The sequence below is a fragment of the Delphinus delphis genome, chromosome 1, assembly GCF_949987515.2.
Source record: "Delphinus delphis chromosome 1, mDelDel1.2, whole genome shotgun sequence".
Taxonomy (NCBI): Eukaryota; Metazoa; Chordata; class Mammalia; order Artiodactyla; family Delphinidae; genus Delphinus; species Delphinus delphis.
The window spans coordinates 83,610,576-83,637,319 of record NC_082683.1 but is presented as its reverse complement, the minus strand read 5'-3'; the positions used below and the strand labels follow the sequence as shown (position 1 = coordinate 83,637,319).

Genomic DNA, 26,744 nt, shown 5'->3' with positions numbered 1-26,744 from the left:
CATTATTATAAGATGTTTTTTTTCTTTCTGACTTACTTTACTCTGTATGACAATCTCCAGGTCCATCCACATCTCAACAAATGACCCACTTTGGTTTCTTTTTATGGCTGAGGAATATTCCATTGTATACATGTACCACATCTCCTTTATCCATTTGTCTGCCGATGGGCATTTAGGTTGCTTCCATGGCTATTGTAAATAGTGTTGCAATGAACACTATGGTGCATGTGTCTTTTCAAACTATGGTTTTCTCAGAGTATATGCCCAGTAGTGGGATTGCTGGGTCATATGGTAGTTCTATTTTTAGTTTTTTAAGGAACCTCCATACTGTTCTCCATAGTGGCTATATCAATTTACATTCCCACCAACAGTGCAAGAGGGTTCCCTTTTCTCCTCACCCTCTCCAGCATTTGTTGTTTGTAGATTTTCTGATGATGCCCATTCTAACCGGTGTAAGGTGATACCTCATTGTAGTTTTGATTTGCACTTCTCTAATAATTAGTATGTTGAGCAGCTTTTCATGTGCCTCTTAGCCATCTGTATGTCTTCTTTAGAGAAACGACTATTTAGGTCTTCTTCTTCTCCCATTTGTTTATTTTTGTTTTTATTTCCATTACTCTAGGAGGTGGGTCAAAAAAGATCTTGCTGTGGTTTATATCAAAGAGTTTTCTTCCTATGTTTTCCTCTAAGAGTTTTATAGTGTCTGGCCTTACATTTAGGTCTTTAATCCATTTTGAGTATATTTTTGTGTATGGTGTTAGGGGGTGTTGTAATTTCATTCTTTACATATAGCTGTCCAGTTTTCCCAGCACCACTTATTGAAGAAACTGTCTTTTCTCCATTGTATATCCTTGCCTCCTTTGTCAAAGATTAGTTGACCATAGTTGTGTGGGTTTATCTCTGGGCTTTCTATCCTGTTCCATTGATCTATATTTGTTTTTGTGCCAGAACCATATTGTCTTGATTACTGTAGTAATCAGGGAGTCTGATTGCTCCAGCTCTGTTTTTTGCCTCAAGACTGCTTTGGCTACTCAGGGTCTTTTGTGTCTCCCTACAAATTTTAAGACTTTTTGTTCTAGTTCTGTAAAAAATGCCATTGGTAATATGATAGGAATTGCATTAAATCTGTAGATTGCTTTGTAGATTGTCATTTTCACAATATTGATTCTTCCAATCCAAGAATATGGTATATCTCTCCATCTGTTTCTGTCATCTTTGATTTCTTTCATCAGTGTCTTATAGTCTTCTGCATACAGGACTTTTGTCTCTTTAGGTAGGTTTATTCCTAGGTATTTTATTCTTTCTGTTGCAATGGTGAATGGGATTGTTTCCTTCATTTCTCTTTCTGATCATTCATTGTTAGTGTATAGGAATGCAAGAGATTACTGTGCATTAATTTTGTATCCTGCAGCTTTACCAGATTCATTGATTAGCTCTAGTAGTTTTCTGGTGGCATCTTTAGGATACTCTATGTACAGTAACATGTCATCTGCAAACAGTGACAGTTTTACTTCTTCTTTTACAATTTGGATTCCTTTTATTTCTTTTTCTTCTCTGATTACCGTGGCTAGGACTTCCAAAACTATGTTGAATAATAGTGGCAAGAGTGGACATCCTTGTCTTGTTCCTGATCTTAGAGGAAATGCTTTCAGTTTTTCACCATTGAGAATGATGATGACTGTGGCTTTGTTATATATGGCCTTTATTATGTTGAGGTAGGTTCCCTCTATGCCCACTTTCTGGAGAGTTTTTATCATAAATGGGTGTTGAATTTTGTCAAAAGCTTTTTCTGCATGTATTGAGATAATCATATGGTTTTCATTCTTCAATTTGTTAATATGGTGTTATCACATTGATTGATTTGCATATATTTAGAAGCCTTGCATTCCTGGCATAAATCCCACTTAATCATGGTATATGATCCTTTTAATGTGTTGTTGGATTCTGTTTGTTAGTATTTTGTTAAGGATTTTTGTATCTATATTCATCAGTGATACTGGTCTGTAATTTTCTTTGTTTGAAGTATCCTTGTCTGGTTTTGGTATCAGAGTGATGGTGGCCTCGTAGAATGAGTTTGGGAGTGTTCTTTCCTCTGCAATTTTTTGGAAGAGTTTGAGAAGGATGGCTGTTAGCTCTTCTCTAAATGTTTTATAGAATTCACCTGTGAAGCCATCTGGTCCTGGACTTTTGTTTGTTGGAAGATTTTTCATCACGGTTTCAATTTCATTCCTTTGATTCATCTGTTCATATTTTCTATTTCTTCCTGGTTCAGTCTTGGAAGGTTATACCTTTCTAAGAATGTGTCCATTTCTTCCATGTTGTCCATTGTATTGGCATAAAGTTGCTTGTAGTAGTCTCTTATGATGCCTTGTATTTCTGTGGTGTCCGTTGGAACTTCTTTTTCATTCTTAATTTTCTTGATTTGAATCCTCTCCTTCTTTATTTTGATGACTCTGGCAAAAGGTTTATCAATTATGTTTACCTTCTCAAAGAACCAGCTTTTAGTTTTATTGATCTTTGCTATTGTTTTCTTTGTTTCTATTTCACTTATTTCTGCTCTGATCTTTATGAGTTCTTTCCTTTTACTAACTTTGGGTTTTGTTTGTTCTTTCTCTCGCTCCTTTAGGTGTAAGGTTAGATTGTTTATTTGAGATATTTCTTGTTTCTTGAAGTAGGATTGTATTGCTATAAACTTCCTTCTAAGAGTTGTTTTTGCTGCCTCCCATAGGTTTTGGATCATCGTGTTTTCATTGTCATTTGTCTCTAGGTATTTTTTGATTTCCTCTTTGATTTCTTCAATGATCTCTAGGTTATTTAGTAATGTATTATTTGGCCCCCATGTGTTTGTGTTTTTTACGTTCTTTTCCCCTGTAACTTATTTCTAATCTCATAACGTTGAGGTCGGAAAAGATGCTTGATATGATTTCAGTTTTCTTAAATTTACTGAGGCTTGATTTGTGACACAAGATGTAATCTCTCCTGGAGAATGTTCCATGTGCACTTGAGAAAAAAGTGTAACCTGATGTTTTTGGATGGAATGTCCTATAAATATCAATTAAATCTATCTGGTCTATTGTGTCATTTAAAGCTTCTGTTTCCTTATTTATTTTCATTTTGGATGATTTGTCCATTGGTGTAAGCGAGGTGTTAAAGTCCCCCACTATTATTGTGTTACTGTCGAGTTCCTCTTTTATAGCTGTTAGCAGTTGCCTTATGTATTGAGGTGCTCCTATGTTGGGTGCATATATATTTATAATTGTTATATCTCTTCTTGGATTGATCCATTGATCATTATGTAGTGTTCTTCCTTGTCTCTTGTAACATTCTTTATTTTAAAGCCTATTTTATCTGATATGAATATTGCTACTCCAGCTTTCTTTTGATTCTATTTGCATGGAATAACTTTTTCCGTCCCTTCATTTTCAGTCTGTGTATGTCCCTAGTTCTGAAGTGGGTCTCTTGTAGACAGCATATATATGGGTCTTGTTTTTGTATCCATTCAGTGAGCCTGTGTCTTTTGGTTGGAGCATTTAATCCATTCACATTTAAGGTAATTATCGATATGTATGTTCCTATTACCATTTTCTTAATTGTTTTGGGTTTGTTTTTTGCAGGTCCTTTTCTTCTCTTGTGTTTCCCACTTAGAGAAGTTCCTTTAGCATTTGTTGTAGAGCTGGTTTGGTGGTGCTGAATTCGCTTAGCTCTTGCTTGTCTGTAAAGCTATTGATTTCTCCAATGAATATGAATGAGATCCTTGCCAGGTAGAGTAATTTTGGTTGTAGGTTCTTCCCTTTCATCACTTTAAATATATTGTGCCACTTGATTCTGGCTTGTAGAGTTTCTGCTGAGAAATCAGCTGTTAACTTTATGGGAGCTCCCTTGTATGCTATTTGTCGTTTTTCCCTTTTTGCTTTTAATAATTTTTCTTTGTCTTTAATTGTCAATTTTATTACTATGTGTCTTGGCATGTTTCTTCTTGGGTTTATCCTGCCTGGGACTCTCTGCACTTCCTGGACTTGGGTGGCTATTTCCTTTCCCATGTTAGGGAAGTTTTCGACTATAATCTCTTCAAATATTTTCTCAAGTCCTTTCTCTCTCTCTTCTCTTTCTGGGACCCCTATAATGCAAACGTTGGTGCATCTAATGTTGTCGCAGAGGTTTCTTAGGCTGTCTTCTTTCTTTCATTCTTTTCTCTTTATTCTGTTCCATGGCAGTGAGTTCCACCATTCTGTCTTCCAGGTCACTTACCTGTTCTTCTGCCTCAATTATTCTGCTATTGATTCCTCTAGTGTATTTTTTATTTCATTTATTGTATTTTTCATCGCTGTTTGTTTGTTCTTTAATTCTTCTAGGTCTTTGTTAAACATTTATTGCATCTTCTCAATCTTTGCCTCCATCCTTTTTCCAAGGTCCTGGACCATCTTCCCTCTCATTATTCTGAATTCTTTTTCTGGAAGGTTGCCTATCTCCACTTCATTTAGTTGTTTTTCTGGGGTTTTATCTTATTCCTTCATCTGGTACATAGTCCTCTGCCTTTTCATTTTGTCTATCTTTCTGTGAATGTGGTTTTCGTTCCACAGGCTGCAGGATTGTAGTTCTTCTTGTTTCTGCCGTCTGCCCTCTGGTGGATGATGCTATCTAAGAGCCTTGTGCAAGTTTCCTGATGGGAGGGACTGGTGGTGGGTAGAGCTGGGTGTCGCTCTGGTGGGCAGAGATCAGTAAAACTTTAATCCACTTGTCTGTTGATGCGTGGGGCTAAGTTCCCTCCCTACTGGTTGTTTGGCCTGAGGCGACCCAGCACTGGAGGCTACAGGCTCTTTGGTGGGGCTAAGGGGGGAATCCAGGAGGGCTGAAGTCCTCCTCCAGGAGGACGTACTCCAAGGAGTACGTCCCAGAACTTCTGCTGCCAGTGTCCTTGTCCCTGTGGTGAGCCACAGCCACCCCCTGCCTCTGCAGAAGACCCTCCAATGCCAGTAGGTAGGTATGGTTCAGTTTCCTATGGGGTCACTGCTCCCTCCCCTTGGGTCCTGATGTGCACACTACTTTGTGTGTGCCCTCCACGAGTTGAGTCTCAGTTCCCCCCAGTCCTGTTGAAGTCCTGCAATCAAATCCCACTAGCCTTCAAAGTCTGATATCTGGGAACTCCTCCTCCCGTTACCTCACCCCCAGGTTGGAAAGCTTGACGTGGGGCTCAGAACCTCCATTCCAGTGGGTGGACTTCTGTGGTATAATTGTTCTCCAGTTCGTGAGTCACCCACCCAGCAGTTATGGGATTTGATTTTATTGTGATTTCACCCCTCCTACCATCTCATTGTGGCTTCTCCTTTGCCTTTAGATGTGGGGAATCCTTTTTGGTGAGTTCCAGTGTCTTCCTGTAGATGATTGTTCAGAGTTAGTTGTGATTCCAGTGCTCTTGCAAGAGGGAGTGAGCTGAAAAAATTTTTGTAACTGTGCATGGTGACAATTGATTTATTGTGGTGATCATTTTGTAATGTATACAAATGTCAAATATTATTTTGTACCCTTGAAACTAGTATAATGTTATATGGCAATTATACCTCAATTAAAAAAGTAAAATATTTTAAAGGTCAGAGATTTTGGGGTTTTTTGTTTGTTTGTTTGTTTGTTTTTTGCGGTATGCGGGTCTCTCACTGTTGTGGCCTCTTCCGTTGCAGAGCACGGGCTCCAGACGTGCAGGCTCCGGATGCACAGGCTCAGCGGCCATGGCTCACAGGCCCAGCTGCTCCGCAGCATGTGGGATCTTCCCGGACCGGGGCACGAACCCGCGTGCCCTGCATCGGCAGGCAGACTCTCAACCACTGCGCCAACAGGGAAGCCCAAGTTTTTTGTTCTTATTGTTATTTTATTCACTTATGTATCCTCAGCATCTATAGCAGTGCCTGGCACATGGAAGGCACTCAAAAAATATTCATGGAATGAATAAATAAATAACTGATGCTATTAAAGTAGCCACCTACATGTGTAGATACACCTAGAAAGACAATTCCATTATCTTTATATATCTACATAAAACCAAGCATTATAAGATTTTTCTTAAATGCCTAATTTAGACTCTTCTGAGCTTATAGAAAAAGGGATCCTAGGTTTGAGGAGCTTATAAGTCTGTTAGGGAGAAAACACTCTACCATGAAATAATTAGAAAATAAAGAAATATAAAACAAACCATGAAACAGTTACTTAGACCATCTACACAAATTTCACAGTAAGAACAATGGCAAAGTGATCTTTACAGAAATCTTCAAGGTGAAGATGATTTGAATCAGGCCCTAAAGAACAAGTATAATCTTAGGATGGAGGAAGAAAAGCAAAGGGCATATGCAAGTTTCAAAATCATGACTCATGGTAAGATACGATAAAAATATAAGCTTGAAGGCATCCAAGGATTCACACTAGAGAAATTAAGGGACACCAAATTATGACACATTCTGACTGTCAGGTTGAGAATTCATGAATTCACTGTTTCATCAGAAAATATTTATGTAGTGTTTACCACGTGGTAGGAGCTATTCCAGGTTCTGGGGATCATAATGTGAACAAAATAAAGTCCCTGCCCTCATGAAACTTACATTCTGGTGGGACAGATAAGAAACAAGCGAACAAATAAGACCATTTGGAGAATTACAAGTGTTTTGAGAGACATAAATCATGTCAACCCTGGGAAAATTTAATATTGAACAAGGTGGTCAAAGAAGGCCATTTGAGTTGAGTCCTTCATGAGCATGGGAAAGGAACAATTAATAGACAAAAGATTTCAATTAATTCTTGCATATGACTATATAAAGAGTATGGAGATGTGATCACTGAGAAAAAGGGGCCAAGAAAGGCACATCACAGAATGTGCACAGAGGAGGTTACAGGTGGACAAAGGGCTGCCCTGCCCTGAAGTGGTCTAGAGAGGCCTAACACATAGACCTGAAGAAGGTCAAGTATAAAACATGGATAAAAACCATAGGGATTAACTGAAATATGGGAGGCAGTATAATCAATTCTAACAACCCCAGATAAAAATAATGAATAAAAATTTTCTAAACTTGTTTAAAACCATAAATCCACAGATCCAAGAAGCTCAACAAAAGCAGTGCAGAAGAAACATGAAGAAAACCACACAAGGACACATCATAATCAAGTTGCTGAAAATTAGTATTAAAGGTAAAGTCATAAGAGCAGCCAGAAGAAAAAAGATACATCTTGTAAAATGAAGGAAACATAACAATAACAGTTCACTTCTCACCAGGAATTTTGCAAGCTAAAAGATAGTGGAAAGTTCTTTCATGGTACTAAAAAGAGAAAAAACAAACAAACAAACAAAACCAAAAACCTGTCAACCTAAATTCTTTACTCAGTCAATTATCTTGCAAAAATAATGGTAAAATAAATACTTTTTCAGACAAATGTGAGCAAAAAAATTTAACATCTTAGATGAAACGTGTAAAAGGCCCAAAGTTTCCCCAAGAAAATGTAGATTATCTGAATAGCCTTATATGCATTTTAAAGTGTTATACTTAAAACCCTTCCCACAAAGACATATCAGGGCCTGGATGTCTTCCCTGGTGAACTCTACCAATTATTTGTGGAAGAAATAATCAGTCTCCACAAACTCTTCTAGAAAAATAGAAAATACTACTACCCAATTCATTTTATGATAAAGCCAGTATTACCCCAATACCAAAACCAGAAAAACACATTTTAAGAAGACTGCAGAACAATATATCTCATGTACATAGATACAAAAATCCTAAACATAATTTTAACAAATTAAATTTAGCAATATATGAAAAGATAATACACCATAACCAAGAGGGTTTCATTCCAAGAATGCAAGATTGTTTTAACGTTCGAAAATTCAGTTAAAGTAATTTACTATATTAACCAACCAAAAAAGAATAACAACATAACCATCTCAGTAAATGCAACAAAAGCATTTGACAAAATCCTACACACATTTATGATAAAGATTCTCAGCATTCTACAAAGAGAAGGGAACTCCTGCCCTCCTGCATCTATTAAAAAAAAAAAAAAAAAAACCTACAGGTAGCATTATGCTTAATGGTGAAAGACTAAATTACTTCCCCCTTATAATCAGGAACAAGAGAGGTACGTCCATTCTCAAGAATTATAGTCTTATAAGTATTATTATACTTATATTGTACTCAAGGCTCTAGATACTAGTGTATTAAAGCAAGAAAAAGTGAGAAAATTTTGAAAAAAAAAAAAACTGTAATTTTACACAAATGACATGATAATCCCCGTAGAAAGTCCTAAGGAAATAGAATGAAAGGGGTGAATTTAGTAAGTTCTCAGGGTATAAAATTAATATACAATTAATTGCATTTATATATTCTAGCATAAAATAATTAGAAATTTAAATTTTAAGAAACACTGTCATTTACAGTAGCTTTAAAAATATGATGTATTTAGGGATACATTAAAAATACATATAAGAGATGTTCACTGAAAACTATAAAACTTTGCTGAGATAAATTAAAATGACTTAAATTAATAGAGTGATACCATATTAATGGATCAGAAAATTCAATATCATTAAGATGTCAATTCTCCCCAAATTGATCTATAGATTCAAAACAATATCAATCAAAATTTCAGTTGGCTTTCTGTGGAAATTGACAAGCTTTTTCTAAAACTTAGGTGGAAAATCCAAGGACCTAGAACTGCCAAACCAATTTTGAAAAGAAGAACAAAGTTGCAGGAATCACACTACCTGACTTCAACATTTAATTTAAAACTACAATAATCAAAACAGGATAGTAGTGGTAGAGACAGACATACAGATTGAAGAAACCAAATAGAGTGCCCAGAAATAGACCTACACATATATGGTCAACTGATTTCTGAGAAAGGTGATAAAGTAACTCAGTGCGGAAAGGACTGTCTTCTTAACAAATTATCTGCTAAAACAATTAGGTATCTATTTGCAAGAAAAATAAATAAATAAACCCTGAAGTATACTTCACATCATATAAGAAAAATTTAACTAGAAATGGGTCATAGACCTTAGTATAAAAATTAAAACTATAAAATTTCTAAATGACAAACTTAAGAAAAAAATTTTATAACCATGAGTTAGGGGAAACAATTCTTACAAAGGACCAAAAAAGCATGCACCATAAGAAAGAATTGATATATGGGACTTCAACAAAATGAAAAATATTTGGCCTTCAAAAGGCACTGTCAAGAAAGTAAAAAGTCAAGTCATGCAGTAGGAAAAAATATTTGTAAAACATATATCTGATAAAGATCTTTTAACCAGAATATGTAAAGAACTCTTACAACTCAATAACAAAAAGAGACACAATCTCACTTAAAAAAAAAAAAAAAGTGAAAGATTTGAAAGGACATTTCCACAAAGAAGACACTGAATGGCAAATAAGCACATAAAAAAATATTCAATATAATTAGGCACCAAGAAAATGTAATGTAAAATAATAATGAGTAACAATACACATCCATTAAATGTGACAGTATCAAATGTTGGCAAGAGTAAGGATCCTCTGGAATTTTCATATATTGATGGTGAAAATGTAAAGTGTTATTACAATTTTTATTTTTAAAAAGTAGTTTGGCAATTTCTTATAAAGTTGAACACTTATCCAAATTTTCAGAAATTATTACTCCTAGGTATTTACCCCCCAAAACTGAAAACATATGTTCACACAAAGACCCAAATGTGAATGTTGTTAACGGCTTTATTTATAAGAGCTCAAAACTGGAAACAACCCTAATGTCTATCACCTGATGAATGGAGAAACAAATTTTGGTGCATCCATTCAAGTAATACTGCTCTTCGATGAATAACCAAAAAAACTAATGATATTTGCAATAAAATTGATGCATCGCAAAAGAATTGGGGGTGGCCAAAAAGTTCGTTCGGGTATTTTTGTAACATGAAAAACCCAAACGAATTTTTTGGCCAACTCAATATTATGCTAAGTGTAATAAGCCAGGCACAGAAGACTATGTACTATATTGTTCCACTTATATGAAATTCTAGAAAAAACAAAACTATCATGACAAAAATTTGAACAGTGATTGCATGGGTGGATGGGGGAGGACTGACTATGAAGAGGAACAAGGGAGCTTTTGGAAGGATGGAAATGTGACCAATAGTGTGACTGTAGTGATGTTTACACAACTATATACGTTTGTCAAACATACTGTACTCTTGTAATGGGTGAATTTTATCTTATGGAGATTATACCTCAAAAAACACAAAAAATATAATTTGTATATCTTCTGTACAACACTATGGACCCCTTAATTACCAGGACTATGAATCACTAACGCCTGTCACAGTCCCCAAAACATAATAGAAATTTAATAAATGAGGAAATAAGTGAATGAAAAAATAAGCAATTGGTACAGAACTCAATATCCTATTTAAAAAAAAAAAAACATAGGGCTTCCATGGTGGCGCAGTGGTTGAAAGTCTGCCTGCCAATGCAGGGGACGCGGGTTCGTGCCCCGGTCTGGGAAAAGCCCACGTGCCGCGGAGCAGCTGGGCCCGTGAGCCATGGCCGCTGAGCCTGCACGTCCGGAGCCTGTGCTCCGCAACGGGAGAGGCCACAACAGTGAGAGGCCCGCGTACCGCAAAAAAAAAAAAAAAAAAAAAAAAAACAAAAAAAAAACATAAAGGAATGCTTTACAGACCTTCTGTTTGCCTTAAATCCTGAAAATACTTCTGTACTAGAGTTATTGAGATTCTTGAAAGACATTTGGGACTTCTTAGTACCAGTCTTGTTTTCCTGTCTTTAGAAGACATTGTGCTCCCTGGTAGCAGGCTTCTTTCTTAGCTTTGGCTTCTGTCGAGTAAAAATTCCTAGCAAGGTTTTACACACCTAGAGTATATTGATATCTTTATTATTGCTCTAAACTCCTAAAATTTTATTTTATTTATTGGTCAGTTTTCAAATGACACTCTCCAAGAACTTGTTTCATTGTGTTTCTTTGGCAACTTTAGATAGTTGTTTGGATGACCCAGAATAAAGTTTGATCCCAAGGTGAATCACTTCATATATAATTCAATCTTTAATAATCACAAATAGAGCCCTTTAGCTACTTTCTCCTCAAAAAAACTAATTTTACTTGTCAACAAAGTCTGGGTCAGCAACATAGATTGAAAATGCAGACTTGACTTTGTTTTTTATTTCAAAAAAAAAGAAAACTTGTAAGGCTTATTTCTTCACCAGAACAATATATATATTGTCAAATATAAATCAGAGTTCCAAATGAGCAGCTTCCTTCGATCTACTACACTCCACCTTCAGAGAGTGAGACCCATCACATGAGGCACTGGGGTTCACCCAGCCATTTACACCACAGCAATTATTAATGAAGAACTAAGCTGCTAGTAGAAGAACAAGCATTAGCAGTCATCATATCTACATCCATGCTTACTGTCTTCCCACAGGCTGTGGGAAATAAGGCTGTGATTCCTCGGGTTACCCCTTGGTGGATGAATCATCATGCTGAAGTGTCAGTTAAATGATAAGTTATATTGACAGAAATATCTGGGATTAGAAAAGTGCTCTTTTATTTAAAAGAGTAGAAAGTCTGACACAGATGTAGAAGGCCCACTCTGGTATAAACTCTTATAATAGTTGTCACAAACAATGCTTTGTGGACCCCCAGAGACTTAGAATGTTCTACCAAATGCCTGAGATCTTGGATTTACACTGGAAAACATGCATACAGATACAGTGCAGTATGATACACTCAGATGTAAATATTAGGAGGTAGTGATACTGGCTCAGCAAAAACATATATATAATAGAATGGTTATGAATGACAGAAGATAAAGAGAAGGAAATCTCCCAGAATATTAAGCAAAAAGACAAAATGGAAAAATATGACACAAAATAAGTCAAGAAATATGGACAAGCCTAGAAAATCCAAGAACTATTTAAAAGCAGTTACAAAAAGAGAAAACCAAAGCAATAAATAAATAGGGAGGAGAAAGGTATTGAAATAAGATTAGACAATTTCCCTGAGCCTAAGCGCGTACGCGCTCACACACACACACACACACACACACACACACACACACACACACTTAAGTTTTCATACAGAAAAAGCCATCTGAGTGCCAGGCACAAAGAGTAAAGATGCACACTTAGAAATACTCTGATAAAGTTTCAGAACTTCAAACACAAAGAGAAAATCTAAAACTTGTGAATTTGGGAGGGGGGCAGGTTTCTTTACATACAAACTCTGAATGCTTTAAAAGAATGTCACAATTCCTTTGAGATTCCCAGGGAAAATTATTTTGAACCTATATTTCTATAACCAGTTAATTATCAATCAACTGTAAGGACAAAATCAAGACATTTTATGACATGCAAAAAATTAAAAAGCTTGCCTCCCACAGATACTCTTTAAAAAAAAATTACTTGCATATGTATTTCTGTAAAAATATGCCACAATGAAAGCATATGTCTCTTCTGTCAATAACCAAAAAAAAAAGGAGAACAGTTAGGAACTCAGAAAAGGAAACAAAATGCTTTATCAAAAAGTCATTCAAGTAAGAATAAAATTATAATGTAGCATGATTTCGAGTTATTGCCTAAGTCTAAGAAAAGAGATGCCACTTTTCCCTGATATTTGGAACATTTGCCATTAAATGTCACATGTTTAATGACATAGGATTACATTTTTCTCTTTTAGAGTAAAATCAAACTACTTAGCTCTTCAGTGAATACCATGTATCTAATAATAAAATTGTGAATACTGTTTGAGGGTAATTATCTTCTCAAATCGACTTATATACAGCACATAGAAAAATTAATTATAGTTATAGGCCAGAAGGTAAATGTTTTAAAATCTTAATAGTATACAAGTAATACAGAAGTCCAGAGATCAGAATTGTGAAACAGAGTCAGCTGGGGCCTGGCAGTGACATTTATTTAATTAAGTTCCACCCTCCCTGGCAATGAATAAGGACAGTCTAGAGTAGATCCAAGACACCAGGGAGCCCTATCAATGGGCATTTGAACATATAACAATGTCATTACCGAATAATTTACTACACCTGTAATGCTCCCATCCACTCCCAAGACCTTTCACGACCTCACTCCCTTTTCCTTTTTCTCATAGTCTCTAGTAAACAGTAGCAAATAATTTGTGATTCCTAGATTTCATGGCAGTCTCCCATTATACAACCAAGTCCATATTTAGCTTCCATAACGATGCATCTGAAATATATTATGAGCCTCATTTTCTCACAAAATGAAAGTACACTCGACTCTAACGAACAAGATTGCTTTTTAAGTTCATTTGTACATTAGTTATTGTGACTCTAGAGTTTGTAACAGATAAACCTTGTAATCTTGTGGGCCTAACACATAGATTTATTTTTTGTCCAGCAGGGAGTGACAGCATAGACAGTTCGGCTTCATTCAGGGACCTAAACTAACAGAGGCTCTGCTGTATTCAATACATGACTTTCAGACAGCTTTAGGTGTAGACATCCAGCCGGCAGGTAGTATTAGAGAGAGAATAAAGGGTTGTATGGCCATTTCATGGGACAGAATTAAAAAGTGGGATTCATCACTTCTGTCTACATTCCATTGGCCAGGACATAGTCATATGTCCACACCTGCTTGCAAGGGATTCTGGAAAATACGATCTAGCTAATTGTCAAGGAGGGTGGGGGATGCTAGTCTGGTAAACAACTAGCCAGTCTGCCACAATTAGAGTGCTATTTAAAGTTTTAAGGACAAAAATCTGAAATGCTTGCAGTGTGGTTAACCATTGGCTCAGCCCTGTCTCTTCGTTTAGTTCGCAAGTAGCTCTAGAACAGGAAACACAGATTAAACATCTTTGCTTTCTTAGCACCTTCACTTGCACAAGAGGTGCTTGAGAAAATCTTGAAGGAATTAATTTACTTAATTATGTTCTAGTAGCAAAGGCAAATTAATGCAGAGTGAAAAATAACCTCCTTCCTCAATGAAAAGATCAGGCCAAGTATTTGTGAACCGATTATATTTTTATTAAAATAACTACAATACAATGAGCCAATAATTGGTTATTCCAAAAATAGCTGAGTTCATGAATTTTAATATTTGTTTTATTACTGAATGTAAAAGCAATGGTAAAGACTGAATGCAAAATATAAGCATTCGCTCATTTTTCTTAAGAGAACAAAAACATGCAGGAAATGTTTAATGATACAATGAATTGGTAATTTCCTAATTTGCTACAAAAGAAGAAGCATTTATCAGGTGATGTTTACACGTGTATGCTGCAACAAACCATTAAAGTAATTGACCCAAATCCCATAAATCAACCAAATAAACCCTCAACTATAGCAACTATAGCAATAAGGGTACGTCAATCTCTAATTCACAGAGTTCAGTGAATGAATGAAAGAGGGACAGTAACTGATAGAGGTCAAACTTCAAATATAGGGATAAGAAATTCTGTAAAACAAGGGGCATAGTTCGTGACTCAGCAAACAAATGGGGATTGGGGTAGAACTGGAGAGAGAGATGCAAAAGAAATCCCAAAAGACATTCATCATTTTCCGCAGTTTAATTATGAGCCATTATCATATCTGTTAAAAATAACCAAAGAAGAGCATGAGAAAAAGTTTATGTGAAGAAGTATGTGGGTACAAAAAATTATGTTTGATAGACCCGGAAAACAAATACCCTTTATCCAACTGAGATTATTTAAACATGAATATCATGAAACAGATATCAATAGTATGGGTCAAGGAGTGGGCTGTTTAAAACTGAGATTGTGGGGCTTCCCTGGTGGCGCAGTGGTTGAGAGTCTGCCTGCTGATGCGGAGGACACGGGTTCGTGCCCCGGTCCGAGAAGATCCCACATGCCGCGGAGCGGCTGGGCCCGTGAGCCATGGCCGCTGAGCCTGCACGTCCGGAGCCTGCGCGTCCGGAGCCTGTGCTCCGCAACGGGAGAGGCCACAACAGTGAGAGGCCCGCATATCGCAAAAACAAACAAACAAACAAAAAAAAAACAACTGAGATTGTGGAACTTTGCTATCAGAGTAGATCTTAAGTGTTCTCACCACACACACACATACACACACACACACACGCACACAGACACACAAGATGGATGTATTAACTTGCTTGTAGCAATCTTTTCACAATGTATACTTATATCAAAACATCACGGTACGATTTAAATACATACAACTTCTATTTGTCAACTGTACCTCAGAAAAGCTGGGGGGAAATCTGTAGTGGCAGAGGGTCACAGTTACTTGTAAAGATAAGGTCTAGGATGTGATCACTGAGTGAGTGGCTGAGAGGACAGTTAGGACCGGCTAATGGTGGGGGGGGGGGGGGGTGGGGAGAACAGACCAGGAACTAAGAGGCCAGTTGACTGAAGGCTTACATATGCAAATAAACCATTTGCCAAGAAGGATGACTGGAGTGGTGCTGAGAGACTGACAGGGAGTCAGGAGCTAAAACTTGCAAAACACAGGGACCCAGAGCTCAGCAGATAACCACAACATGGGGAGGCAGGGTGTGGGTAGCAGAATGCAATGACATGAGATGCAAAGCTTGGTTTTCTTTTTATGGAGGGGTCAGAATGGTTTGTAAACATCAATGAAAATACAAGGAGGTAGGAAAGGTGTGTGAGAGAAATAGACACCAAATAATACAGCTGCAAGTGAAGCAGTCTCTTCAGGGAAAAGCCAGGAAAATACAGCAGACTTTGCTAATGATGGTCTATTGTGTTTCCTCCACGTGAAGAGCTTTCCATGCGTTGGCCCAATGCCTTCACTAAATGGTGCCTCATGATGCTTTCCTTGACTGAGCAGTGCATTCAAAAGTGCTAAAAGACAGAAAAACCAGTTTGAGGCTCCTGTTCTCATGTGCTTCATACTCTGAGGAAGAGAAGCCATAGAAAATTTGAAGCCTGAACATCCAGCCTTGTAAGCCAAGAGAAAGACCACTGCACCTCAGAGGCCAATTGTAACACACCACTTCTTTTTTTTTTTTTTTTTTTGCTTGCGGTATGCGGGCCTCTCACTGTTGTGGCCTCTCCCGTTGCAGAGCACAGGCTCTGGATACGCAGGCTCAGCGGCCATGGCTCACGGGACTAGCCGCTCCGCGGCATGTGGGATCTTCCCAGACCGGGGCACGAACCTATGTCCCCTGCATCGGCAGGCAGACTCTCAACCACTGCGCCACCAGGGAAGCCCCAACACACCACTTTTTAATTTCATTTGCTTTTGTTTTATATTTGGGAAGTGCTTAGCTTGTTAAAATGGAAGTTTGGGGTTCCAGTAGTGCTTAGGCCATCCAGTAATGAAAGCTGAATAGATCAGCACACTGGCTATACTGCTAGGCCAAGGGTTTAAATCTTAAGGCAGATTTCATTAGGATTCCAGAATGACACTCACATTCTTACACTTGAAATGTGCTATAGTTTGAATGGTTATAAAGGAAACCTCACTGGATTTGTGGATATGAAAGGGGACAGGGAGAAAATTCCTCAATCCATTATTTTCTTTTACCCCAGAAACCCCATGAAACAATTTGTCATCATTTTTAGTACTTTATACCTATACATAACAAATGTGGTTTATAAGAACATTTTTAGAAAATTATCCTCAAGAGAAATTCAGGCATACCTTGGGGTATGGGGTCTTTGATAAACGGAGACCCATGTACATTTATTTAGAATTAATACTTTCAGGCTTTATGGCCACATCCAAGAGTTAGAATTGCATTTTGAATTTTAACCCAGTATAAATACACATTAACAAAGGCATATACTACACACATGAAATAAACTTTTCATGAAAAAATATTTGTTCTTGAACATCAAATGCACTCTCATGTTTCTATTCTATTTCCTATGTTAAATGCTGATCATGACTTAAACTAATTTTATGACCTACTAATTGATCACAAATGACAGTTTGAAAAACACTGATTTTTGAGTGGCAAAATAGGTATTGTTTTATTCTTTTTTTTCCTATCAAAGGTAGAATGTTTATTTCTTTGGTCTCTGAAATAGAACAAATACCACTATCTTTAAAAAAATCAAACACCAATAACCAGCATAAGAAGAAAATTGTACAATAATCATAACAGCTGACATTTAATGAATTCTGGGCATAGAGCGAAATTCTTTGCATTCATTATCTTTTTAAATCATCACAGCAACCCTGTGAGGTAGCTACTTTTTCCAAGGTATAATCTCTGTTTTACAAATGATGGAATTGAGGGTTTTAACTCTACAATACACTATATTGCCCACACTGTCCTGTTTTTCTCATCACAATTCACTGGCTACTAATAGACACAAGAAGGAACAAGACACGACAGGATATTTCTATTCACACTATGGTTATCCTCCCACATGAAGCACAATTAAAAGGCTATACAATATATATCACTTTTCCCATGTCCATTATCTTTAAAACTCAACTTCTTAAGGTTGTACAGCTTGAACTTCAGAAAACTCACAAACAGCTTTCAGGATTCTGATGCTTTTCTCTGTTTCTATTTTCTATTCTCTGGTATCAGATGGCTTCCATCTCCTCAAAACGCTGCTGTTAGTTATCTAATTTAACATTGTTAGTGGCAGCCAGAGAAACTCTGAGATATAGCCATTTCATCAATTATCTCCAGCTGGAAGGATTTAGTGCTTTTTAAATAGGGCCACAATATCAAGTTCATCTACACTATTAGTGAGGTCTTTATCACTGCCAAGTTCAGAAAGTGCTAAAGCACTTTCAATGATTTTTGCCTTTGTATTTTGGGTGCAGTTCATTTTCTTGCCTTTTCAGAGCTTGGGTTTCATCTCCAAGAGAACCGCCATTCAAAATCAAGCCAAGGCAGAACTGTGGAATGAATATAGCTTAGGTCAAGCAAAGAGTTAACCAGCATTTACTGATTCCTCCTATGCTCAAAGCTCTGTACTAGAATCTATACAAACCTTCAAATGGAATAGATGCCTTACATGATCATTAGTGCTGTCCATCAAAGACTTCCACTCTTTGCAAGTGTACAATAACGTTGCATTTCTCCACCCCTTAGAATCAGGTGTGGTAAAATGACTTGCTTCACAGATGAGCAGTGTCACTTCCAGGTAAAGTTTTAAGAGCCGGTGTGTAAATTTTCTGTGATCTCTTTCCCTCTGCTATGCTGATCAGCAACAATCCAAATAGTAGATGCTTTATCAGCTTGGGTCCCAAGTTAAAACAAAGTTGAAAAAAGTCCAAAATGACCCACAATAGATATATGGAATGAATGATTTTTTTTAAAGAAGTCTTTTGCTTTAAGCCACTGAGTTTTGGGAATTGCATCTTGACTTACACAGCTTTCTCTGACCCTTGGCAAACTTAAAATCACTGAGGAGATTTTAAAACACCTTTAAAAACACACCAAGAGGAAGCAGTTCAAGATGAAGGCATAGGAAGATCCTAAGCTCACCTCCTCCCCCAGTTACACGGTAGCTACAACTACATATAGAACAATTCTCTCTGAAAAGGACCCGAAGACCAGCAAAACAGCTCTTCCTCAACAAATGACAAAGAAAAAAAAGCCACGTCGAGATGGGTGGGAGGAACAGAGACATGGTCTTGCCAGGACCCTCACCCCCACTGTTGTGACTCACAAGCAAGAGGGACATCACAAACACAGAGCTCCTCCCTGAGGATCAAGGGGTCTGAGTGCCACATCAGGCCCTTGGGATCTGCACCAGAAAGACAAGCTCCCAAAACATTTGACTTTGAAAACCAGTGGAGCTTACATCCAGGAGAACCAAAGGGCTATAGGAAACTGAGACTCTACTCTCAAAGGGCTCCTGCACATACTCATTTGCTCTGAGTCCCAGCATAGAAGCAGCAGTTTGAAAAGAGCCTGGGCCATTTGTGAAGGAGATTAATCTTAGGGCATATACCAGAGGGGCAGAGGCCTGTTGGAATGCTCTCTAGGGATGGAGGCGCTGGTGAGCACCATTTTCTTTTCTTCTTCTTCTGCTTTCCTAGCCTAGAGTTTGTATGCACCATTTTTGGCACTCCCTATCTGCCTCACTGAAGCCACTTGCCCCACCCTGGCATTCTCCTGAAGCCCCTAACCGAGCAGGCCGGTTCCACGTGGCACTCATTCACAGTGACCGTCGGCCTGGCATTCATCCACCATGGCTCCTATGTCACTGGTCGCAGTGGGAGGGCTCACCTTGACATAGCTCCTATCCACCCCACAGTTCCTGCCTTGCCAGGCCCAGAGGGTGCGCTCACTCCACACACAACACCTGGCACTGGTGGCCAGGGGGGCTTATATTTCTGGGCCCCATAGTACTTAAACAATCAAAGATACAGTTCTTGGCAGGCTATCATCTCCAGGGTACTGCACAGACAGCAGACTGAAACACCCTCTCCCAATGACCACTCCTTCACGACTGGGATAGAAAGTTATTTTGCCTAATACAAAGAAGCAAACACAGAGAGTCAAGCAAAATGAGGAAACAGAGAAATATGTTCCAAATGAGAGGACAAAATAAGACCCCAGGAAGAAAAACCTTAATGAAACAGAGATAAGTAATTTACCTGATAAAGAGTTAAAAGTAATGGTCATAAAGATGCTCACCAACCTTGGGAAAAGAATAGGTGAACACAGAGAGAACTTCAACAAAGGGAAGTACCAAACAGAAGTCACAAAAGTGAAGAATACAGTAACTGAATTGAAAAATATACTAGAGGGGTTCAACAGCAGACTAGATGAAGCATAAGAATCAGTGACCTGGAAGCCAGGGCAGTGAAACTCACATAGACACAGCAACAAAAAGAAAAAACAAGTTAAAAAATAGCTTAAGGAATGTATGGAAAAACATCAAGTGTAATGTATTTGCATTAAAAGGGTTCCCAGAAGGAGAAGAGAGAGTGAAAAGGACAGAAAACTTATTTGAAGAAATAATGGCTGAAAACTTCCCTAACCTGAATTCAGGAGGCACAGAGAGTTCCAAATAAGATGAACCCAAAGAGATCCACACCAAGATACATTACAGTCAAAGTGTTAAGAGTTAAAGGAAATGAGAGAATCTTAAAAGCAGCAAGAGAAAAACAACTTGTTACATATAAGGAAACCCCCATAAGACCATCCACAGATTTTTTTTCAGCAGAAACTTTGCAGGCCACAAAGGAGTAGCATGATATATTCAAAGTGCCAAAAAGCAAAAAACTTCCAACCAAGAATACTTTACCTGGCAAAGCTCTCATTCAGAATTGAAGGAGAGATAAAGAGTTTTCGAGACAAGCAAAAATTAAGGAACTTCACCACCACTAAACTGGACTTGCAGGAAATGTTGAAGGGATTTCTCTAAGCTTGAAAAGGGGCACTAATTAGTAACAAGAAAACAAAAGAAAGGAAAAATCTCACTGGTAAAGGTAAATATATAGTAAAGGTAGCAGACTAATCAATCATAAAGCTAATATGAAGGTTAAAAGATAAAAGTAGTAAAAACAACTAAAACTACAACAATTAGTAAAGGGATACACCAAATACGAAGATATAAAATGTGATGTCAAAGATAAACAATGTGGGAAGGGGGAGTAATAATGTGGATTTTTAGAATGTGTTCAAACTTAACTTGCTATCAACTTATAATAGACTGGTATATACATAGACTGATATATGTGAGCCTCATGGTAACCACAAAGCAAAAACCCATAGTATCAAAAGAAACACAAAAAATAACTAGAATAGAATCTAAACATAACACTAAAGAAAGTCATCAAACCACACAGGGAGAGAGCAACAAAAGAAGAAAGGAACACAGAGTAACAACAAAATAGCCAGAAAACAATTAGCAAAATGACAGTAAGTACATACCTATCTATAATTACTTTAAATGTAAATGGACTAAATTCTCCAATCAAAAAACTTAGTTGCTGAATGGATTAAAAAAAAATAAGACTTATTTATTTGCTGCCTACAAGAGACCCACCTCAGATCTAAAGACATACACAGACTAAAAGTGAAGGAATGGAAGAAGATGTTTTATGTAAATGGAAACCAAAAGAAAGTTGGAGTAGTATCAGATAAAATAAACCTTAAAACAAAGACTATAATAAATGACATAGATCAGCATTACATGATGAAGGGGTCAATTTAACGAGGAGCTATAACATTTGTAAATATGCATGTACCCAACATAGGAGCACCTAAATATATAAAGCAAATATTAACAGACCTAAAGGGGAAATAAACAGGAATGAGATAATAATAGGGGACTTTAACACCCCACTTACATCAATGGACAGATCATCCAGAAAGAAAATCAAAAAGGAAAAACATCTGCCTTAAATAATACATTAGATCTGATACACTTAATAGATATATACAAAACATTCCATCCAAATGCAGCAGAATACACTACAAAAGCAGTTATAAGAGGGAAGTTCATAGCAATACAGGCCTACTTCAAGAAACAAGAATGCAATGAAGAGTAGCACCCACTCGCTGCAACTAGAGAAAGCCTAAGCACAGCAATGAAGACCCATCACAACCAAAAATAAATAAATAAAATTTTAATAATAATCAATGGTGAAAAGCTGAAAGCTTTTCCTCTAAGATCAGAAAAAAAGACAAACAATGCCCACTTTCACTACTTTTATTCAGCACAGTACTGGGGTTCCTAGCCACAGCAACAAGGCAAGAAAAAGAAATAAAAGGCATTCAAATCAGAAAGGGAGAAGTAAAACTGTCACTGTTTGCAGATGACATGATACTATTTATAGAAAGCCCTAAAGTTTCCACCAACAAAAATCTTAGAACTAAAAACTACATTCAGTAAAGCTCTGTGATGCAAAATCAACATATAAAAAATCTTTGATGTTTCTACACACTAATAAGGAACTATCAGAAAACAGATATTAAGAAAACAATCCCAGTTACAATGCATCAAAAAGAACAAAATACCTAGGAATAAATTTAACCAAGAAGGTGAAAGAACTGTACACTGAAAACTATAAGACATTGATGAAAGAAACTGAAGAAGACACAAATAAATGGAAAGATTTTCCATGCTCATAGATTGGAAGAATTAACATTGTTAAAATGTTCATACTACACAAAGCAATCTACAGATTCAATGAAATTCCTATCAAAATTCCAATAGCACATTTCACAGAACTAGAACAAATAATTTAAAAATTTGTATGGAACCACAAAAGACCCTGAATAGCCAAAGCAATCTTGAGAAAGAGGAGCAAAGCTGGAGGTGTCACATTTACTGATTTCAAACTATACTACAAAACTATAGTACTCAAAACAGTATGGTATTAGTATAAAAAGAGACATACAGATTAATGGAATAGAATAGAGAGCCCAGATATAAACTCACACATATATGGACATGTAATTTATGACAAATGTACCAAGAACAAACACTGGAGAAAGGCCTCTCTAATAAATGTTCTTGGGAAAACTGGACAGCTGTATGCAAAAGAATGAAACTAGAACACTATCTTACACCATAATTAACTGGAAATGTATTGAAGACTTAAATATAAAATCTGAAACCATAAAATTCCTAGACGAAAACATAGATAGTAACCTTTTTACACTGGTCTCAGTGATTTTTTTCCAATCTGGCTCCAAAGGTAAGGGAAACAAAAGCAAAAATAAACAAATGGGACTATACTAAACTTAAAAGCTTCTGCACAGTGAAGAATACCATCAACAAAACAAAAGGAAATCTACTGAATGGGATAAGATATTTGCAAATCATATATATGATAAGGGGTTAATATCCAAAATATATAAAAAACCTACACAATTTAACAACAACAAAAATAGGCAGATGATCTGAATAGACATTTTTCCAAAGAAGACATACAAATAGCCAACAGACACATGAAAAAATCACTAATTATCAAGGAAATGCAAATCAAAATCACAGTGAGATATCACCTCATACCTGTTTGAATCGTTATTATCAAAAAAACAAGAAAATATAAGTGTTAAGGAGGATGTGGATAAAAGGGAACCTTCATACACTGTTGGTAAGAATGTAAATTGGTGCAGCCACTATGGAAAACAGTATAGAGAGTCCTCAAAAAATTAAGAATAAAGCTGTCATTGATCTAGCTATTCCACTTCTGGGTATTTATGCCAAGAAAATGAAAACACTAATTTGAAAACACACATGCATACCTATGTTTATTGCAGCATTGTTTATAACAGCCCAAATACAGAAACAACCTAAGTTGTCCATCAACTGATGAATGGATAAAGACGACCTGAGATATATATGGAAATGGAATACTATGCAGCCATAAAAAATAAACAAATCTTGCCATTTGCAACAACATGAATGGATCTTGAGGGTATTATGCTGAGTGAAATAAGTCAGAAAAATAAAGAAACACTGCTTTCTTCACTTATTTGTGGTATCTAAAATACAAACAAACAAACAAAACAAACTCATAATTACAGAGAACAGTCTGGTGATAATTAGAGGAGAAGGGGGTTAGGGAGACGGCAAATGGATGAGAGGGATCAACTGTATGGTGATGGATGGTAGCTAGACTCATGGTGGTGATCCCTTTGTAGTACATACAAATATTGATTTATAATGTAGAATACCTGAAATTTATATAATGTTATATAACAATCTTACCTCATTTTTTTAAAAAAGAACCAAAAAAAGTAAAGAAGTACTAAGTATAAATGGAAAAATCTTAATTTTGTAAACAGAAGACAAAAGAGCAAGGAAATCACTAAATAAATGCATAACCATAATAATCAGAGGTCAAATACTGGCAGGAATTTCAACTTGGGCTGTGCAGGAGGCATGGGCAATGGGAGAGGTGGGTAAAATGATGTGTGTAAAGGTGTAGGAGAGAAAATGAACAAGTCACATGAGCAAAGCCACATTTGACTTGTTGTTGGAGTAAAGAACTAAGAACTGAGATGCTCAAGAGGGGTAAGAAAAGACAATTGGAAGGGACCTAAGAAGACCAGACAAAGGAATGTAGGCATTGATATTAATTCACCAGTTCTTCACTCATTCATTCATATGTTCAGTAAATATTTTGAGCTAGGTACTCTAGTAGTCAAAGATAAATAAGTTATGATCACTTGGAAACCAAACATAAATGAGTTATGATCACTAATCTTAGATCTCATTGTTTTTTAGTGTTCACATAAACACCCCAATACATTATAGTTTTTAACAGATGTTTATGCTACCAGAAATGCAAAGCCAGGAAGGAGTTAATTTGCATGTAGAGAAGGGTATAAATGAGGAGAGGATGAAGGGATCTGGCAAGACTTTAAAACATGGCTTCTGATCAGATTCTTTAAGGATTTTCTTTTTTTAACCACACAGGCAAAGGAAGGAAAGTCATTTCAGTCAAGGAGAAGAATATTGATTCACTATACATTGGTTCAACATCTGCTTTGTGTAGGCATTTTCGTAAAGTACTCTGTGTTTGTCTCACTACAAGCCTAATAAGTGAATATTTATCAAGTATGTGCCAGCTACCCAGCACTATGCTAGACTTGGATTATACAATAGACAAGATATCCCCCCTTACCTCACTTTATAGCTGGGGAAACATGAGAGGCTTAATTAAACAAGTAATTACAGTCAATTATGATCAGTGTTCTAGTAAGGGAAAGCGGGCTGTTATGTCAGAACATAGAGAAGGCACCTAATATAACCAAGGGATGAGAAGGAATCCTGCCCAGAGGAAGTTACATTTAGTTGAGACCTAAAAGCTAAATAAGAGTTAGCCAAGTGAAGAGGAAAGGGAGGATGACTCCAGGGAGAAGGTCTAACATGTACAAAGACTTGGAAGTAAGAGAGTATATGATGTTAAAGAAAAGGGAAGAAGTTCAGTATGGCTAGCATGGAAGGGAGAAGGCCAGAAGGAAAGTAGAGGAACATGCAGCTGGGGAAAAGGCAGTAGCCAATTTCAGTTTAGTTTTTATCCTAAAATCTGTGGAGAGCCTTTGAAATGCTTTTAAAAGGAGGGCCTGATAAACTGTGCATTCTAGAAGATAGATCATGTGACAAACAGAAGGATGGAAAAGAAGCAGGCTCCGAGACAGGGAGATTAGGTCAGAAATTCTTATAGGAATCCAGGAGACAGACAATGGTAGTTTACTAGGTTCATAACAGTAGAGATAGAAAGTCTTGGGCATATATAAGAAACATCTAGGGTAATAATGTAATCTGGTTTGGGGCTGTGTATGAAGAAAGAAGAGTTGAGGATTACTGTGAGGTTTTTGGTTTCCAGTTCCAGCAAATGGACAAATAGCAGTGCCCTTCTGTGACAGAGGGGACACAGGCTTTGCAAAATCATTGTGAATTAAAAAGAATGACACAGGTAGGGAACCAGACTCACTTAGCATAGTAAGAAATGGAGCTTTACCTGGAGCTCTGATATTTGGTTTAACTTGAGACTGCACAGGCCTTTCGATGTCAATGCGAAAGCAGCAGATTGAAAGTCAGAATCTGCCAGATTCTGAGCAGGGCTTGAAATGATATAACACTGGAGACAGTGTGAATGGAGGATTGAAAGAGAAAATGGTCAAAGATGAAGTAGGAGATTCTTCAATTGTGCAGGTAAGCAATAATAAGGTCATAAACTAAGCCTGCCATGGTGGGAATCCAGAGGAAGGAACAAAGAGATTTAGAGGAAAGAATTAATAGATTTTGATGATAATTACATATGAGGGGGTAAGGGAAAGAGAGGTGCTGAAGACCAACAGATATTCTCGTTTGGGAGACTATAGGAGTAACAATTATATTGATGGAGGCCTCAATGCTCTTTGAGAAGGGGAGGAGTTCTAGAGAAAAAAAATAACAGCTTGGGTTAGGACATGTTAAGTCTGACATACCCATGGGACACAGAAAGCACTCAATAATATTTTTGTAATCATAAGATATGTCCGGAGTTTAAGAGGGAGGTGGGGACTGGGAGACATGGTCCTGAGAGTCATCAGCATCTATTTCAGCCAAGGGAATGGATGTTAATTGACCAGGGAAGTCGTATCTAGGTTGTTGTGGGTGGAGGTAGATGATTGAAATGGCAGCCACTCTAGCCTCTAAAGCTGGAGACCCACTGAAAGACAAAAAGATTTCATGACACTTGACATGTGTCTATGTGTTAGAAGAACTGAAAACTGACAAGCTGGTGAAAGGGAGACCAATTCGAAAACTCTAAGAGTAGACCAGCCCCAATATATGGTCAATTTCAACTCCATCATGAATAACACTTAATGAGGACATAAATGATGATAGGTCTTTGACCATGATGAATAATAAATATGTCAATTTTTGGTTTCTTTCTTCACACAATAATTTTTCACATAAGTTGGACTGTTGTTTTTTGTTTTTAATTTTTATTTATTTTTGTCTGTGTTGGGTCTTCGTTTCTGTGCGAGGGCTTTCTCTAGTTGCGGCAAGCGGGGGCCACTCTTCATTGCGGTGCATGGGCCTCTCACTGTCGTGGCCTCTCTTGTTTCGGAGCACAGGCTCCAGATGCACAGGCTCAGTAGTTGTGGCTCACGGGGCTAGTTGCTCTGCAGCATGTGGAATCTTCCCAGACCAGGGCTCGAACCCGTGTCCCCTGCATTGGCAGGCAGACTCTCAACCACTGCACCACCAGGGAAGCCCCTGGACTGTTTTTTATTGAATAAAAAATACTAGATAAAAAGTGACCGTTCAGTCACTAGTAGAGTCAAGAATAACAGTAACTATTATTAGTTGGG

The 26,744-nt window shown here is 37.2% G+C and overlaps 1 long non-coding RNA gene across 1 annotated transcript in view; it reads right to left on the bottom strand.

Annotated features, from left to right (window-relative positions):
* The window catches only part of LOC132421399 (uncharacterized), a 109,884-nt gene that overhangs the window by 48,634 nt on the left and 34,506 nt on the right, over nt 1-26,744 (bottom strand). The gene's annotated exons all lie outside the window — the stretch shown is intronic.